The sequence below is a fragment of the Sus scrofa genome, chromosome 13, assembly GCF_054392235.1.
Source record: "Sus scrofa isolate SSC_HxYL_T2T_F1_AM1 chromosome 13, Sscrofa_HxYL_maternal_Yorkshire_Landrace_v2.0, whole genome shotgun sequence".
Taxonomy (NCBI): domain Eukaryota; kingdom Metazoa; phylum Chordata; class Mammalia; order Artiodactyla; family Suidae; genus Sus; species Sus scrofa.
In genome coordinates this window covers 884,121-906,066 of record NC_139395.1, presented here as the reverse complement: position 1 = coordinate 906,066, position 21,946 = coordinate 884,121, and positions in this window count along the sequence as shown.

Below are 21,946 nucleotides of genomic sequence, written 5' to 3'. Positions count from 1 at the left end.
TAGAATAGAACAGAATAGAACAGAATATAATAGAAGAGAATAGAAGAGAATAGAATAGATAAGAACAAAACAGAACAGAATAGAATAGAATAGAATAAAATAGAATAGAACAGAATAGAATAGAACAGAATAGAATAGAATAGAATAGAATAGAATAGAACAGAATAGAGCAGAGTAGAATAGAACAAAATAGAATAGAATAGAATAGAATGGAATAGAATAGAATAGAATAGAATAGAATAGAATAGAATAGAATAGAATAGAATAGAATAGAATGGAATAGAACAAAACAGAACAGAACAGAACAGAAGAGAATAGAACAAAAGAGAATAGAATAGAACAGAACAGAACAGAAGAGAACAGAATACAATACATGAGAATAAAATACAATGGAATAGAACAAAATAGATTAGAACAGAACAAAACAGAACACAATAGAATAGAACATAATAGGATAGAACAGAAGAGAATAGAATAGAATAGAACAGAACAAAATAGAATGGAACAGAATAGAATAGAATAGAACAGAACAGAACAGAACAGAACAGAATAGAATAGAATAGAACAGAAAGGAATACAACAGATCAGAATAGAATAGAATAGAACAGAACAGAAGAGAATGGAACAGAATAGAATAGAACAGAACAGAATAGAATAGAATAGAATAGAATAGAATAGAATAGAGAAGAACAGAATAGAACAGAATAGAATAGTTTAGAATAGAATAGAATAGAAGAGAACAGAATAGAATAGACTAGAACTTCACTGAACAGAATAGAATCGAATAGAATCGAATAGAGTCGAATAGAGTCGAATAGAATAGAATACAATAGAATAGTGTCGAATTGAATAGAATCGAATAGAATCGAATAGAATAAAACAGAACAACAGAACAGAATAGAATATAACAGAATAGAACAGAATAGAACAGAATATAATAGAATAGAATAGAAGAGAATAGAATAGAATAGAACAAAACAGAATAGAATAGAATAGAATAAAATAGAATAGAACAGAATAGAATAGAACAGAATAGAATAGAATAGAATAGAACAGAATAGAGCAGAGTAGAATAGAACAAAATAGAATAGAATAGAATAGAATGGAATAGAGCAGAACAGAACAGAAGAGAATAGAACAAAATAGAATAGAACAGAACAGAACAGAATGCAATAGATGAGAATAAAATAGAATGCAATAGAACAGAACAGAATAGAATAGAATAGAATAGAACAGAACAGAATAGAACAGAACAGAATAGAATAAAATAGAACAGAACACAACCGAATAGAATGGACTAGAAACAATAGAAGAGAACAGAATAGAATAGAATAGAATAGAACAGAATAGAATAGAATAGAATAGTAAAGAACAGAATAGAACAGAATATAATAGTTTAGAATAGAATAGAATAGAATAGAATAGAATAGAACAGAATAGAATAGAATAGATTAGAACAGAATAGAATAGCATAGAATACAACAGAATAGAATAGAATGGAACAATATAGAATATAATAGAATAGAATAGAACAGAACAGAATAGAATAGAATAGAATAGAACAGAACAGAATAGAATAGAATAGAATAGAACACAACAGAATAGAACAGAATAGAATAGAATAGAATAGAATAGAATAGAACAGAATAGAATAGAATAGAATAGAATAGAATAGAATAGAATAGAATAGAATAGAATAGAATAGAACAGAAAAGAACAGAATAGAATAGAATAGAATAGAAACGAACAGAACATAAAGGAATACAACAGATCAGTATAGAATAGAATAGAACAGAACAGAACAGAACAGAACAGAATAGAATAGAATAGAACAGAACAGAATAGAACAGAACAGAACAGAATAGAATAGAATAGAACAGAACAGAATAGAATAGAATAGAACAGAATAGAATAGAATAGAACAGAACAGAATAGAATAGAATAGAACAGAATAGAATAGAATAGAATAGAACAGAATAGAGCAGAGTAGAATAGAACAGAACAGAATAGAATAGAATAGAATAGAACAGAACAGAATAGAATAGAATAGAATAGAACACAACAGAATAGAACAGAAGAGAAGAGAATAGAATAGAATAGAATAGAACAGAATAGAATAGAATAGAATATAATAGAATAGAATAGAATAGAACAGAACAGAACAGAATAGAATAGAATAGAATAGAAACGAACAGAGTAGAATAGATTAGAAAAAAATAAAATAGAATAGAACAGAATAGAATAGAATAGGACAGAAAAGTATAGAATAGAATAGGATAGAACAAAAAAAAACCTAATAGAATAGTATAGAATAGAATAGAATACAACAGAATAGAATAAAACAGAACAGAACAGAGTAGAACAGAATAGAATAGACTAGAATAGAGTAGAATAGAATAGAACAGAATAGAACAGAACAGAATGGAATAGAATAGAATAGAATAGAATAGAATAGAATAAAATAGAATAGAATAGAACATAAAGGAATACAACAGATCAGTATAGAATAGAATAGAACAGAACAGAACAGAACAGAACAGAATAGAATAGAATAGAACAGAACAGAATAGAATAGAATAGAACAGAATAGAATAGAATAGAATAGAATAGAATAGAAAAGAACAGAATAGAACAGAATAGAATAGTTTAGAATAGAATAGAATAGAAGACAACAGAATAGAATAGACTAGAACTTCACAGAACAGAATAGAATCGAATAGAATCGAATAGAGTCGAATAGAGTCGAATAGAATAGAATACAATAGAATAGTGTCGAATTGAATAGAATCGAATAGAATCGAATAGAATAAAACAGAATAACAGAACAGAATAGAATAGAACAGAATAGAACAGAATATAATAGAATAGAATAGAAGATAATAGAATAGAATAGAACAAAACAGAATAGAATAGAATAGAATAAAATAGAATAGAACAGAATAGAATAGAACAAAATAGAATAGAATAGAATAGAACAGAATAGAGCAGAGTAGAATAGAACAAAATAGAATAGAATAGAATAGAATGGAATAGAACAGAACAGAACAGAACAGAACAGAAGAGAATAGAACAAAATACAATAGAATAGAATAGAATAGAATAGAACAGAACAGAACAGAATAGAATAGAATAGAATAGAAACGAACAGAGTAGAATAGATTAGAATAGAATAGAATAGAATAGAACAGAATAGAATAGAATAGGACAGAATAGAATAGAATAGGATAGAACACAAAAAAAAATAATAGAATAGTATAGAATAGAATAGAATACAACAGAATAGAATAAAACAGAACACAACAGATTAGAACAGAATAGAATAGACTAGAATAGAGTAGAATAGAATAGAACATAATAGAACAGAACAGAATGGAATAGAATAGAATAGAATAGAATAGAATAGAATAGAATAGAATAGAACAGAATAGAATAGAACCGAACAGAATAGAATAGAATAGAATAGATCAGAATAGAATAGAATAGAGTAGAACAGAACAGAACAGAATAGAATCGAATAGAATCGAATAGAGTCGAATAGAATAGAATACAATAGAATAGTGTCGAATCGAATAGAATCGAATAGAATTGAATAGAATAAAACAGAACAACAGAACAGAATAGAATAGAAGTGAATAGAACAGAATAGAACAGAATAGAATAGAATAGAATAGAATAGAATAGAAAAAAACAGAACAGAATAGAATAGAAGAGAATAAAATAGAATAGAACAGAATCGAATAGAACAGAATAGAATAGAATAGAATAGAACAGAATAGAGCAGAGTAGAATAGAACAGAACAGAATAGAATAGAATAGAATAGAACAGAACAGAATAGAATACAATAGAATAGAACACAACAGAATAGAACAGAAGAGAATAGAATAGAATAGAATAGAATAGAACAGAATAGAATAGAATAGAATAGAATAGAATAGAATGGAATAGAACAAAACAGAACAGAACAGAACAGAAGAGAATAGAACAAATGAATAGAACAGAACAGAACAGAACAGAATGCAATACATGAGAATAAAATAGAATGGAATAGAACAGAATAGAATAGAACAGAACAAAACAGAACAGAATAGAATAGAACATAATAGGATAGAACAGAACAGAATAGAATAGAATAGAACAGAACAAAATAGAATGGAACAGAATAGAATAGAATAGAACAGAACAGAACAGAACAGAACAGAACAGAATAGAATAGAATAGAACATAAAGGAATACAACAGATCAGAATAGAATAGAATAGAACAGAACAGAAGAGAATGGAACAGAATAGAATAGAATAGAACAGAATAGAATAGAAAAGAACAGAATAGAATAATTTAGAATAGAATAGAATAGAAGAGAACAGAATAGAATAGACTAGAACTGCACAGAACAGAATAGAATTGAATAGAATCGAATAGAGTCGAATAGAGTCGAATAGAATAGAATACAATAGAATAGTGTCGAATTGAATAGAATCGAATAGAATAAAACAGAACAACAGAACAGAATAGAATAGAATAGAATAGAACAGAATAGAACAGAATATAATAGAATAGAATAGAAGAGAATAGAATAGAATAGAACAAAACAGAACAGAATAGAATAGAATAGAATAAAATAGAATAGAACAGAATAGAATAGAACAGAATAGAATAGAATAGAATAGAACAGAATAGAGCAGAGTAGAATAGAACAAAATAGAATAGAATAGAATAGAATGGAATAGAACAGAACAGAACAGAACAGAACAGAAGAGAATAGAAGAAAATAGAATAGAACAGAACAGAACAGAACAGAACAGAATGCAATAGATGATAATAAAATAGAATGCAATAGAACAGAACAGTATAGAATAGTATAGAATAGAACAGAACAGAATAGAATAGAATAGAACAGAACAGAACCGAATAGAATGGACTAGAATAGAATAGAAGAGAACAGAATAGAATAGAATAGAATAGAACAGAATAGAATAGAATAGAATAGTAAAGAACAGAATAGAACAGAATATAATAGTTTAGAATAGAATAGAATAGAATAGAACAGAATAGATTAGAATAGATTAGAACAGAATAGAATAGCATAGAATACACCAGAATAGAATAGAATGGAAGAGAATAGAATATAATAGAATAGAATAGAACAGAACAGAATAGAATAGAATGGAATATAACAGAACAGAATAGAACAGAATAGAATAGAACACAACAGAATAGAACAGAACAGAAGAGAATAGAATAGAATGGAATAGAACAGAATGGAATAGAATAGAACAGAATAGAATAGAATAGAATAGAATAGAATAGAATAGAATAGAATAGAATAGAACAGAACAGAATAGAATAGAATAGAATAGAATAGAAACGAACAGAGTAGAATAGATTAGAAAAGAATAGAATAGAACAGAATAGAATAGAATACAATAGAACAAAATAGAACAGAATAGAATAGAATGGAATAGAACAGAACAGAACAGAACAGAACAGAAGAGAATAGAACAAAATAGAATAGAATAAAACAGAACAGAACAGAACAGAACAGAATGCAATAGATGAGAATAAAATAGAATGCAATAGAACAGAACAGAATAGAATAGAATAGAATAGAACAGAACAGAATAGAACAGAACTGAATAGAATAGAATAGAACAGAACAGAACCGAATAGAATGGACTAGAATAGAATAGAAGAGAACAGAATAGAATAGAATAGAATAGAATAGAACAGAATAGAATAGAATAGAATAGTAAAGAACAGAATAGAACAGAATATAATAGTTTAGAATAGAATAGAATAGAATAGAACAGAATAGATTAGAATAGATTAGAACAGAATTGAATAGCATAGAATACAACAGAATAGAATAGAATGGAACAGAATAGAATATAATAGAATAGAATAGAACAGAACAGAATAGAATAGAATAGAATAGAACAGAACAGAATAGAACAGAATAGAATAGAACACAACAGAATAGAACAGAACAGAAGAGAATAGAATAGAATAGAATAGAACAGAATAGAATAGAATAGAACAGAATAGAATAGAATAGAATAGAATAGAATAGAATAGAATAGAACAGAACAGAATAGATTAGAATAGAATAGAATAGAAACGAACAGAGTAGAATAGATTAGAAAAGAATAGAATAGAACAGAATAGAATAGAATAGGACAGAAAAGAATAGAATAGAATAGGATAGAACACAAAAGAACATAATAGAATAGTATAGAATAGAATAGAATACAACAGAATAGAATAAAACAGAACAGAACAGAGTAGAACAGAATAGAATAGACTAGAATAGAGTAGAATAGAATAGAACAGAATAGAACAGAACAGAATGGAATAGATCAGAACAGAATAGAATAGAATAGAATAGAATAGAATAGAATAGAACAGAATATAATAGAATAGAACAGAACAGAATAGAATAGAATAGAATAGAACAGAATAGAGCAGAGTAGAATAGAACAAAATAGAATAGAATAGAATAGAATGGAATAGAACAGAACAGAACAGAACAGAACAGAAGAGAATAGAACAAAATAGAATAGAATAAAACAGAACAGAACAGAACAGAACAGAATGCAATAGATGAGAATAAAATAGAATGCAATAGAACAGAACAGAATAGAATAGAATAGAATAGAACAGAACAGAATAGAACAGAACAGAACAGAATAGAATAGAATAGAATAGAATAGAATAGAAAAGAATAGAATAGAACAGAATATAATAGAATAGAACAGAATAGAATAGAATAGAATAGAATAGAACAGAATAGAACAGAATAGAATAGAACAGAATAGAATAGAATAGAATAGAACAGAATAGAATAGAATAGAACAGAACAGAATAGAATAGAATAGAATAGAACAGAATAGAATAGAACAGAACCGAATAGAATAGAAGAGAACAGAATAGAATAGAATAGAATAGAAAAGAAAAGAATACAATAGAATTGAATAGAATAGAATAGAATAGAATAGACCAGAATAGAATAGAATAGAATAGAATAGAACAGAACAGAATAGAATAATATAGAATAGATCAGAATAGAATAGAATAGAGTAGAACAGAACAGAAGAGAATAGAATCGAATAGAATCGAATAGAGTCGAATAGAGTCGAATAGAATAGAATACAATAGAATAGTGTCGAATCGAATAGAATCGAATAGAATTGAATAGAATAAAACAGAACAACAGAACAGAAGAGAATAGAACAGAATAGAACAGAATATAATAGAATAGAATAGAAGAGAATAGAATAGAATAGAACAAAACAGAACAGAATAGAATAGAAGAGAATAAAATAGAATAGAACAGAATAGAATAGAACAGAATAGAATAGAATAGAATAGAACAGAATAGAGCAGAGTAGAATAGAACAAAATAGAAAGAATAGAATAGAATACAATAGAATACAATAGAATACAATAGAATGGAATAGAACAAAACAGAACAGAACCGAACAGAAGAGAATAGAACAAAAGAGAATAGAATAGAACAGAACAGAACAGAACAGAATGCAATACATGAGAATAAAATAGAATGGAATAGAAGAGAATAGAATAGAACAGAACAAAACAGAAGAGAATAGAATAGAACATAATAGGATAGAACAGAACTGAATAGAATAGAATAGAACAGAACAAAATAGAATGGAACAGAATAGAATAGAATAGAACAGAACAGAACAGAACAGAACAGAATAGAATAGAATAGAACAGAAAGGAATACAACAGATCAGAATAGAATAGAATAGAACAGAACAGAAGAGAATGGAACAGAATAGAATAGAAGAGAACAGAATAGAATAGAATAGAACAGAACAGAATAGAACAGAATAGAATAGAATAGAACAGAATAGAACAGAATAGAATAGTTTAGAATAGAATAGAATAGAAGAGAACAGAATAGAATAGACTATAACAGTACAGAACAGAATAGAATCGAATAGAATCCAATAGAGTCGAATAGAGTCGAATAGAATAGAATACAATAGAATAGTGTCGAATCGAATACAATCGAATAGAATAAAACAGAACAACAGAACAGAATAGAATAGAATAGAATAGAACCGAATATATAGAATAGAATAGAAGAGAATAGAATAGAATAGAACAAAACAGAACAGAATAGAATAGAAGAGAATAAAATAGAATAGAACAGAATAGAATAGAATAGAATAGAACAGAATAGAGCAGAGTAGAATAGAACAAAATAGAATAGAATACAATAGAATGGAATAGAACAGAACAGAACAGAACAGAAGAGAATAGAACAAAATAGAATAGAAAAAAACAGAACAGAACAGAACAGAACAGAATAGAATAGAATAGAACAGAACAGAACAGAATAGAATAGAAGAGAATAAAATAGAATAGAACAGAATAGAATAGAACAGAATAGAATAGAATAGAATAGCACAAAATAGAGCAGAGTAGAATAGAATAAAATAGAATAGAATTGAATAGAACAGAACAGAACAGAAGAGAATAGAACAAAATAGAATAGAATAAAACAGAACAGAACAGAACAGAACAGAATGCAATAGATGATAGTAAAATAGAATGCAATAGAACAGAACAGAATAGAATAGAATAGAATAGAATAGAACAGAACAGAATAGAACAGAACAGAATAGAATAGAATAGAACAGAACAGAACCGAATAGAATGGACTAGAATAGAATAGAGGAGAACAGAATAGAATAGAATAGAACAGATAGAATAGAATAGAATAGTAAAGAACAGAATAGAACAGAATATAATAGTTTAGAATAGAATAGAATAGAATAGAACAGAATAGATTAGAATAGATTAGAACAGAATAGAATAGCATAGAATACAACAGAACAGAATAGAATGGAACAGAATAGAATATAATAGAATAGAATAGAACAGAACAGAATAGAATAGAATAGAATAGAACAGAACAGAATAGAATAGAATAGAATAGAATAGAATAGAACACAACAGAGTAGAACAGAACAGAAGAGAATAGAATAGAATAGAATAGAACAGAATAGATTAGAATAGAACAGAATAGAAGAGAATAGAATAGAATAGAATAGAATAGAATAGAATAGAAAAGAATAGAATAGAACAGAATATAATAGAATAGAACAGAATAGAATAGAATAGAATAGAATAGAACAGAATAGAACAGAATAGAATAGAACAGAATAGAATAGAATAGAATAGAACAGAATAGAATAGAATAGAACAGAACAGAATAGAATAGAATAGAATAGAACAGAATAGAATAGAACAGAACCGAATAGAATAGAAGAGAACAGAATAGAATAGAATAGAATAGAAAAGAAAAGAATAGAATAGAATAGAATAGAATAGAATAGAATAGAATAGACCAGAATAGAATAGAATAGAATAGAATAGAACAGAACAGAATAGAATAATATAGAATAGATCAGAATAGAATAGAATAGAGTAGAACAGAACAGAAGAGAATAGAATCGAATAGAATCGAATAGAGTCGAATAGAGTCGAATAGAATAGAATACAATAGAATAGTGTCGAATCGAATAGAATCGAATAGAATTGAATAGAATAAAACAGAACAACAGAACAGAAGAGAATAGAACAGAATAGAACAGAATATAATAGAATAGAATAGAAGAGAATAGAATAGAATAGAACAAAACAGAACAGAATAGAATAGAAGAGAATAAAATAGAATAGAACAGAATAGAATAGAACAGAATAGAATAGAATAGAATAGAACAGAATAGAGCAGAGTAGAATAGAACAAAATAGAAAGAATAGAATAGAATACAATAGAATACAATAGAATACAATAGAATGGAATAGAACAAAACAGAACAGAACCGAACAGAAGAGAATAGAACAAAAGAGAATAGAATAGAACAGAACAGAACAGAACAGAATGCAATACATGAGAATAAAATAGAATGGAATAGAAGAGAATAGAATAGAACAGAACAAAACAGAAGAGAATAGAATAGAACATAATAGGATAGAACAGAACTGAATAGAATAGAATAGAACAGAACAAAATAGAATGGAACAGAATAGAATAGAATAGAACAGAACAGAACAGAACAGAACAGAATAGAATAGAATAGAACAGAAAGGAATACAACAGATCAGAATAGAATAGAATAGAACAGAACAGAAGAGAATGGAACAGAATAGAATAGAAGAGAACAGAATAGAATAGAATAGAACAGAACAGAATAGAACAGAATAGAATAGAATAGAACAGAATAGAACAGAATAGAATAGTTTAGAATAGAATAGAATAGAAGAGAACAGAATAGAATAGACTATAACAGTACAGAACAGAATAGAATCGAATAGAATCCAATAGAGTCGAATAGAGTCGAATAGAATAGAATACAATAGAATAGTGTCGAATCGAATACAATCGAATAGAATAAAACAGAACAACAGAACAGAATAGAATAGAATAGAATAGAACCGAATATATAGAATAGAATAGAAGAGAATAGAATAGAATAGAACAAAACAGAACAGAATAGAATAGAAGAGAATAAAATAGAATAGAACAGAATAGAAAAGAATAGAATAGAACAGAATAGAGCAGAGTAGAATAGAACAAAATAGAATAGAATACAATAGAATGGAATAGAACAGAACAGAACAGAACAGAAGAGAATAGAACAAAATAGAATAGAAAAAAACAGAACAGAACAGAACAGAACAGAATAGAATAGAATAGAACAGAACAGAACAGAATAGAATAGAAGAGAATAAAATAGAATAGAACAGAATAGAATAGAACAGAATAGAATAGAATAGAATAGCACAAAATAGAGCAGAGTAGAATAGAATAAAATAGAATAGAATTGAATAGAACAGAACAGAACAGAAGAGAATAGAACAAAATAGAATAGAATAAAACAGAACAGAACAGAACAGAACAGAATGCAATAGATGATAGTAAAATAGAATGCAATAGAACAGAACAGAATAGAATAGAATACAATAGAATAGAACAGAACAGAATAGAACAGAACAGAATAGAATAGAATAGAACAGAACAGAACCGAATAGAATGGACTAGAATAGAATAGAAGAGAACAGAATAGAATAGAATAGAACAGATAGAATAGAATAGAATAGTAAAGAACAGAATAGAACAGAATATAATAGTTTAGAATAGAATAGAATAGAATAGAACAGAATAGATTAGAATAGATTAGAACAGAATAGAATAGCATAGAATACAACAGAACAGAATAGAATGGAACAGAATAGAATATAATAGAATAGAATAGAACAGAACAGAATAGAATAGAATAGAATAGAACAGAACAGAATAGAATAGAATAGAATAGAATAGAATAGAATAGAATAGAACACAACAGAGTAGAACAGAACAGAAGAGAATAGAATAGAATAGAATAGAACAGAATAGATTAGAATAGAACAGAATAGAAGAGAATAGAATAGAATAGAATAGAATAGAATAGAATAGAACGGAACAGAATAGAATAGAATAGAATAGAATAGAAACGAACAGAATAGAATAGATTAGAAAAGAATAGAATAGAACAGAATAGAATAGAATAGGACAGAAAAGAATAGAATAGAATAGGATAGAACACAAAAGAACATAATAGAATAGTATAGAATACAATAGAATACAACAGAATAGAATAAAACAGAACAGAACAGAGTAGAACAGAATAGAATAGACTAGAATAGAGTAGAATAGAATAGAACAGAATAGAACAGAACAGAATGGAATAGAACAGAATAGAATAGAATAGAATAGAATAGAATAGAATAGAATAGAATAGAATAGAATAGAACAGAATAGAATAGAATAGAACAGAACAGAATAGAATAGAATAGAATAGAACAGAATAGAATAGGACAGAACAGAATAGAATAGAATAGAATAGAACAGAATAGAACAGAATAGAATAGAATAGAATAGAATAGAATAGAACAGAATAGAATAGATCAGAACAGAAGAGAACAGAATAGAATAGAATGGAATAGAAACGAACAGAGTAGAATAGATTAGAAAAGAATAGAATAGAACAGAATAGAATAGAATAGGACAGAAAAGAATACAATAGAATAGGATAGAACACAAAAGAACATAATAGAATAGTATAGAATAGAATAGAATACAACAGAATAGAATAAAACAGAACAGAACATAGTAGAACAGAATAGAATAGACTAGAATAGAGTAGAATAGAATAGAACAGAATAGAACAGAACAGAATGGAATAGAACAGAATAGAATAGAATAGAATAGAATAGAACAGAATAGAATAGAATAGAACAGAACAGAATAGAATAGAATAGAATAGAACAGAATAGAATAGAACAGAACAGAATAGAATAGAATAGAATACAACAGAATAGAACGGAATAGAATAGAATAGAATAGAATAGAATAGAATAGAATAGAATAGAATAGAATAGAATAGAACAGAATAGAATAGATTAGAACAGAACAGAATAGAATAGAATAGAATAGAATAGAATAGAATAGAACAGAACCGAATAGAATAGAAGAGAACTGAATAGAATAGAATAGAATAGAATAGAATAGAATAGAATAGAATAGAATAGAATAGAACAGAATAGAATAGAATAGAATAGAACAGAACAGAATAGAATAGAATAGAATAGACAGAATAGAATAGAATAGAGTAGATCAGAACAGAACAGAATAGAATCGAATAGAATCGAATAGAGTCGAATAGAGTCGAATAGAATAGAATACAATAGAATAGTGTCGAATCGAATAGAATCGAATAGAATTGAATAGAATAAAACAGAACAACAGAACAGGATAGAATAGAAGAGAATAGAACAGAATAGAATAGAATATAATAAAATAGAATAGAAGAGAATAGAATAGAATAGTATAGAACAAAACAGAACAGAATAGAATAGAAGAGAATAAAATAGAATAGAACAGAATCGAATAAAACAGAATAGAATAGAATAGAATAGAACAGAGTAGAGCAGAGTAGAATAGAACAAAATAGAATAGAATAGAATAGAATAGAATAGAATAGAATGGAATAGAACAAAACAGAACAGAACAGAACAGAAGAGAATAGAACAAAAGAGAATAGAATAGAACAGAACAGAACAGTACAGAACAGAATGCAATACATGAGAATAAAATAGAATGGAATAGAACAGAATAGAATAGAACAGAACAAAACAGAACAGAATAGAATAGAACATAATAGGATAGAACAGAACAGAATAGAATAGAATAGAACAGAACAAAATAGAATGGAACAGAATAGAATAGAATAGAACAGAACAGAACAGAACAGAACAGAACAGAATAGAACAGAAAGGAATACAACAGATCAGAATAGAATAGAATAGAACAGAACAGAAGAGAATGGAACAGAATAGAATAGAACAGAACAGAATAGAATAGAATGGAACAGAATAGAATAGAATAAAATAGAATAGAAAAGAACAGAATAGAACAGAATAGAATAGTTTAGAATAGAAGAGAATAGAATTGAATAGAACAAAACAGAATAGAATAGAATAGAATAAAATAGAATAGAACAGAATAGAATAGAACAGAATAGAATAGAATAAAACAGAACAGAACAGAACAGAACAGAACAGAATGCAATAGATGAGAATAAAATAGAATGCAATAGAACAGAACAGAATAGAATAGAACAGAACAGAATAGAACAGAACAGAATAGAATAGAATAGAACAGAACAGAACCGAATAGAATGGACTAGAATAGAATAGAAGAGAACAGAATAGAATAGAATAGAAGAGAACAGAATAGAATAGAATAGAATAGTAAAGAACAGAATAGAACAGAATATAATAGTGTAGAATAGAATAGAATAGAATAGAACAGAATAGAATAGAATAGATTAGAACAGAATAGAATAGCATAGAATACAACAGAATAGAATAGAATGGAACAGAATAGAATATAATAGAATAGAATAGAACAGAACAGAATAGAATAGAATAGAATAGAACAGAACAGAATAGAATAGAATAGAATAGAACACAACAGAATAGAACAGAAGAGAATAGAAGAGAATAGAATAGAATAGAACAGAATAGAATAGAATAGAATAGAATAGAATAGAATAGAATAGAATAGAACAGAACAGAACAGAATAGAATAGAATAGAATAGAAACGAACAGAGTAGAATAGATTAGAAAAGAATAGAATAGAATAGAACAGAATAGAATAGAATAGGACAGAAAAGAATAGAATAGAATAGGATAGAACACAAAAGAACATAATTGAATAGTATAGAATAGAATAGATTACAACAGAATAGAATAAAACAGAACAGAACAGAGTAGAACAGAATAGAATAGACTAGAATAGAGTAGAATAGAATAGAACAGAATAGAACAGAACAGAATGGAATAGAACAGAATAGAATTGAATAGAATAGAATAGAATAGAATAGAATAGATCAGAACAGAATAGAATAGAACAGAACAGAATAGAATAGAATAGAATAAAATAGAATAGAACAGAATCGAATAGAACAGAATAGAATAGAATAGAATAGAATAGAACAGAATAGAGCAGAGTAGAATAGAACAAAATAGAATAGAATAGAATAGAATGGAATAGAACAGAACAGAACAGAACAGAACAGAAGAGAATAGAACAAAATAGAATAGAACAGAACAGAACAGAACAGAACAGAATGCAATAGATGATAATAAAATAGAATGCAATAGAACAGAACAGAATAGAAAAGAATAGAATAGAACAGAACAGAATAGAACAGAACAGAATAGAATAGAATAGAACAGAACAGAACCGAATGGAATGGACTAGAATAGAATAGAAGAGAACAGAATAGAATAGAATAGAATAGAATAGAACAGAATAGAATAGAATAGTAAAGAACAGAATAGAACAGAATATAATAGTTTAGAATAGAATAGAATAGAATAGAATAGAATAGAATAGAACAGAATAGAATAGAATAGATTAGAACAGAATAGAATAGCATAGAATACAACAGAATAGAATAGAATGGAACAGAATAGAATATAATAGAAGAGAATAGAACAGAACAGAATAGAATAGAATAGAATAGAACCGAAGAGAATAGAATAGAACAGAACAGAATAGAACAGAATATAATAGAATAGAATAGAAGAGAATAGAATAGAATAGAACAAACAGAACAGAATAGAATAGAATAGAATAAAATAGAATAGAACAGAATCGAATAGAACAGAATAGAATAGAATAGAATAGAACAGAATAGAGCAGAGTAGAATAGAACAAAATAGAATAGAATAGAATAGAATGGAATAGAACAGAACAGAACAGAACAGAACAGAAGAGAATAGAACAAAATAGAATAGAACAGAACAGAACAGAACAGAACAGAATGCAATAGATGATAATAAAATAGAATGCAATAGAACAGAACAGAATAGAATAGAATAGAATAGAACAGAACAGAATAGAACAGAACAGAATAGAATAGAATAGAACAGAACAGAACCGAATGGAATGGACTAGAATAGAATAGAAGAGAACAGAATAGAATAGAATAGAATAGAATAGAACAGAATAGAATAGAATAGTAAAGAACAGAATAGAACAGAATATAATAGTTTAGAATAGAATAGAATAGAATAGAATAGAATAGAATAGAACAGAATAGAATAGAATAGATTAGAACAGAATAGAATAGCATAGAATACAACAGAATAGAATAGAATGGAACAGAATAGAATATAATAGAAGAGAATAGAACAGAACAGAATAGAATAGAATAGAATAGAACCGAAGAGAATAGAATAGAACAGAACAGAATAGAACAGAATAGAATAGAATAGAATAGAATGGAATAGAACAGAACAGATCAGAATAGAATAGAATAGAATAGAAACGAACAGAGTAGAATAGATTAGAAAAGAAAAGAATAGAATAGAACAGAATAGAATAGAATAGGACAGAAAAGAATAGAATAGAATAGGATAGAACACAAAAGAACATAATAGAATAGTATAGAATAGAATAGAATACAACAGAATAGAATAAAACAGAACGGAACAGAGTAGAACAAAATAGAATAGACTAGAATAGAGTAGAATAGAATAGAACAGAATAGAACAGAACAGAATGGAATAGAACAGAACAGAATAGAATAGAATAGAATAGAATAGAACAGAATAGAATAGAACAGAATAGAATAGAATAGAATAGAACAGAATAGATCAGAGTAGAATAGAACAGAATAGAATAGAATAGAATAGAATGGAATAGAACAGAACAGAAAAGAACAGAACAGAAGAGAATACAACAATATAGAATAGAATGGAATAGAACAGAATAGAATAGAATAGAATAGAATAGAATAGAATAGAATAAAATAGAATAGAACAGAATAGAACAGAATAGAATAAAATGGACTAGAATAGAATAGAACAGAATAGAATAGAACAGAATAGTATAAAACAGAATAGATTAGAACAGAATAGAATAGCATAGAATACAACAGAATAGAATAGAATGGAACAGAAAAGAATATAATAGAAGAGAATAGAACAGAACAGAATAGAATAGAATAGAATAGAACCGAAGAGAATAGAATAGAACAGAACAGAATAGAACAGAATAGAATAGAATAGAATAGAATGGAATAGAACAGAACAGATCAGAATAGAATAGAATAGAATAGAAACGAACAGAGTAGAATAGATTAGAAAAGAAAAGAATAGAATAGAACAGAATAGAATAGAATAGGACAGAAAAGAATAGAATAGAATAGGATAGAACACAAAAGAACATAATAGAATAGTATAGAATAGAATAGAATACAACAGAATAGAATAAAACAGAACAGAACAGAGTAGAACAAAATAGAATAGACTAGAATAGAGTAGAATAGAATAGAACAGAATAGAACAGAACAGAATGGAATAGAACAGAACAGAATAGAATAGAATAGAATAGAATAGAACAGAATAGAATAGAACAGAATAGAATAGAATAGAATAGAACAGAATAGATCAGAGTAGAATAGAACAGAATAGAATAGAATAGAATAGAATGGAATAGAACAGAACAGAAAAGAACAGAACAGAAGAGAATACAACAATATAGAATAGAATGGAATAGAACAGAATAGAATAGAATAGAATAGAATAGAATAGAATAGAATAGAACAGAATAGAACAGAATAGAATAAAATGGACTAGAATAGAATAGAACAGAATAGAATAGAACAGAATAGTATAAAACAGAATAGAATAGAACAGAATAGAATAAAATGGACTAGAATAGAATAGAACAGAACAGGATAGAATAGATTAGAATAGAATAGAATAGAATAGAATAGAATAGAACAGAACAGAATAGAATAGAATAGAACAGAACAGAATAGAATACAATAGAACAGAACAGAATAGAATAGAATAGAATAAAATAGAATAGAACAGAATAGAATAGAACAGAATAGAATGGAATAGAACAGAACAGAAGAGAACAGAAGAGAATAGAACAAAATAGAATAGAACAGAACAGAACAGAACAGAACAGAACAGAATGCAATAGATGATAATAAAATAGAATGCAATAGAACAGAACAGAATAGAATAGAATAGAATAGAACAGAACAGAATAGAACAGAACAGAATAGAATAGAATAGAACAGAACAGAACCGAATAGAATGGACTAGAATAGAATAGAAGAGAACAGAATAGAATAGAATAGAATAGAACAGAATAGAATAGAATAGTAAAGAACAGAATAGAACAGAATATAATAGTTTAGAATAGAATAGAATAGAATAGAATAGAACAGAATAGAATTGAATAGATTAGAACAGAATAGAATAGCATAGAATACAACAGAATAGAATAGAATGGAACAGAATAGAATATAATAGAATAGAATAGAACAGAACAGAATAGAATAGAATAGAATAGAACAGAAGAGAATAGAATAGAACAGAACAGAATAGAACAGAATAGAATAGAATAGAATAGAATAGAATAGAATAGAATAGAATGGAATAGAACAGAACAGAAAAGAACAGAACAGAAAAGAATACAACAATATAGAATAGAATGGAACAGAATAGAATAGAATAGAATAGAATAGAATAGAATAGAATAGAATAGAATAGAACAGAATAGAACAGAATAGAATAGAATAGAACAGAATAGAATAGAATAGAACAGAACAGAACAGAATAGAACAGAACAGAACAGAAAAGAACAGAATAGAATAGTATAGAACAGAATAGAACAGACAGAATAGAATAGAATAGAAGAGAATAGAACAGAATAGAATAGAACAGAATAGAACAGAACAGAATAGAATAAAATGGACTAGAATAGAATAGAACAGAATAGAATAGAACAGAATAGTATAGAACAGAATAGAATAGAACAGAATAGAATAAAATGGACTAGAATAGAATAGAACAGAACAGAATAGAACAGAATAGAATAGAATAGAATAGAATAGAATAGAATAGAATGGAACAGAACAGAATAGAACAGAATAGAATAGAATAGAATAGAATAGAACAGAACAGAATAGAATAGAATAGAACAGAACAGAATAGAATAGAATATAACAGAACAGAATAGAATAGAATAGAATAGAATAGAATAGAAAAGAACAGAATAGAACAGAATAGAGTAGAATATAATAGAACAGAACAGAACAGAATAGAACAAAACAGAACAGAATAGAATAGAAGAGAATAGAGCAGAATAGAACAGAATATAATAGAATAGAATAGAAGAGAATAGAATAGAATAGAACAAAACAGAACAGAATAGAATAGAAGAGAATAAAATAGAATAGAACAGAATCGAATAGAGCAGAATAGAATAGAATAGAATAGAACAGAATAGAGCAGAGTAGAATAGAACAAAATAGAATAGAATAGAATAGAATAGAATAGAATAGAATAGAATGGAATAGAACAAAACAGAACAGAACAGAACAGAAGAGAATAGACAAAAGAGAATAGAATAGAACAGAACAGAACAGAACAGAATGCAATACATGAGAATAAAATAGAATGGAATAGAACAGAATAGAATAGAACAGAACAAAACAGAACAGAATAGAATAGAACATCATTGGATAGAACAGAACAGAATAGAATAGAATAGAACAGAACAAAATAGAATGGAACAGAATAGAGTAGAATAGAACAGAACAGAACAGAACAGAACAGAATAGAATAGAATAGAACAGAAAGGAATACAACAGATCAGAATAGAATAGAATAGAACAGAACAGAAGAGAATGGAACAGAATAGAATAGAACAGAACAGAATAGAATAGAATAGAACAGAAGAGAATAGAATAGAAAAGAACAGAATAGAACAGAATGGAATAGTTTAGAATAGAATAGAATAGAGGAGAACAGAATAGAATAGACTAGAACTGCACAGAACAGAATAGAATCGAATAGAATCGAATAGAGTCGAATAGAGTCGAATAGAATAGAATACAATAGAATAGTGTCGAATTGAATAGAATCGAATAGAATCGAATAGAATAAAACAGAAGAAAAGAATAGAATAGAATAAAATAGAATAGAACAGAATAGAACAGAATATAATAGAATAGAATAGAAGAGAATAGAATAGAATAGAACAAAACAGAACAGAATAGAATAGAATAGAATAAAATAGAATAGAACAGAATAGAATAGAACAGAATAGAATAGAATAGAATAACAGAATAGAGCAGAGTAGAATAGAACAAAATAGAATAGAATAGAATAGAATGGAATAGAACAGAACAGAACAGAACAGAACAGAAGAGAATAGAACAAAATAGAATAGAACAGAACAGAACAGAACAGAACAGAATGCAATAGATGATAATAAAATAGAATGCAATAGAACAGAACAGAATAGAATAGAATAGAATAGAACAGAACAGAATAGAACAGAACAGAATAGAATAGAATAGAACAGAACAGAACCGAATGGAATGGACTAGAATAGAATAGAAGAGAACAGAATAGAATAGAATAGAACAGAATAGAATAGAATAGTAAAGAACAGAATAGAACAGAATATAATAGTTTAGAATAGAATAGAATAGAATAGAATAGAATAGAATAGAACAGAATAGAATAGAATAGATTAGAACAGAATAGAATAGCATAGAATACAACAGAATAGAATAGAATGGAACAGAATAGAATATAATAGAAGAGAATAGAACAGAACAGAATAGGATAGAATAGAATAGAACCGAAGAGAATAGAATAGAACAGAACAGAATAGAACAGAATAGAATAGAATAGAATAGAATGGAATAGAACAGAACAGATCAGAATAGAATAGAATAGAATAGAAACGAACAGAGTAGAATAGATTAGAAAAGAAAAGAATAGAATAGAACAGAATAGAATAGAATAGGACAGAAAAGAATAGAATAGAATAGGATAGAACACAAAAGAACATAATAGAATAGTATAGAATAGAATAGAATACAACAGAATAGAATGAAACAGAACAGAACAGAGTAGAACAAAATAGAATAGACTAGAATAGAGTAGAATAGAATAGAACAGAATAGAACAGAACAGAATGGAATAGAACAGAACAGAATAGAATAGAATAGAATAGAATAGAACAGAATAGAATAGAACAGAATAGAATAGTTTAGAATAGAATAGAATAGAAGAGAACAGAATAGAATAGACTAGAACTGCACAGAACAGAATAGAATCGAATAGAATCGAATAGAGTCGAATAGAGTCGAATAGAATAGAATACAATAGAATAGTGTCGAATTGAATAGAATCGAATAGAATCGAATAGAATAAAACAGAAGAAAAGAACAGAATAGAATAGAATAGAATAGAACAGAATAGAACAGAATATAATAGAATAGAATAGAAGAGAATAGAATAGAATAGAACAAAACAGAACAGAATAGAATAGAATAGAATAAAATAGAATAGAACAGAATAGAATAGAACAGAATAGAATAGAATAGAATAGAACAGAATAGAGCAGAGTAGAATAGAACAAAATAGAATAGAATAGAATGGAATGGAATAGAACAGAACAGAACAGAACAGAACAGAAGAGAATAGAACAAAATAGAATAGAACAGAACAGAACAGAACAGAACAGAATGCAATAGATGATAATAAAATAGAATGCAATAGAACAGAACAGAATAGAATAGAATAGAATAGAACAGAACAGAATAGAACAGAACAGAATAGCATAGAATAGAACAGAACAGAACCGAATGGAATGGACTAGAATAGAATAGAAGAGAACAGAATAGAATAGAATAGAATAGAATAGAACAGAATAGAATAGAATAGTAAAGAACAGAATAGAACAGAATATAATAGTTTAGAATAGAATAGAATAGAATAGAATAGAATAGAATAGAACAGAATAGAATAGAATAGATTAGAACAGAATAGAATAGCATAGAATACAACAGAATAGAATAGAATGGAACAGAATAGAATATAATAGAAGAGAATAGAACAGAACAGAATAGGATAGAATAGAATAGAACCGAAGAGAATAGAATAGAACAGAACAGAATAGAACAGAATAGAATAGAATAGAATAGAATGGAATAGAACAGAACAGATCAGAATAGAATAGAATAGAATAGAAACGAACAGAGTAGAATAGATTAGAAAAGAAAAGAATAGAATAGAACAGAATAGAATAGAATAGGACAGAAAAGAATAGAATAGAATAGGATAGAACACAAAAGAACATAATAGAATACTATAGAATAGAATAGAATACAACAGAATAGAATGAAACAGAACAGAACAGAGTAGAACAAAATAGAATAGACTAGAATAGAGTAGAATAGAATAGAACAGAATAGAACAGAACAGAATGGAATAGGACAGAACAGAATAGAATAGAATAGAATAGAATAGAACAGAATAGAATAG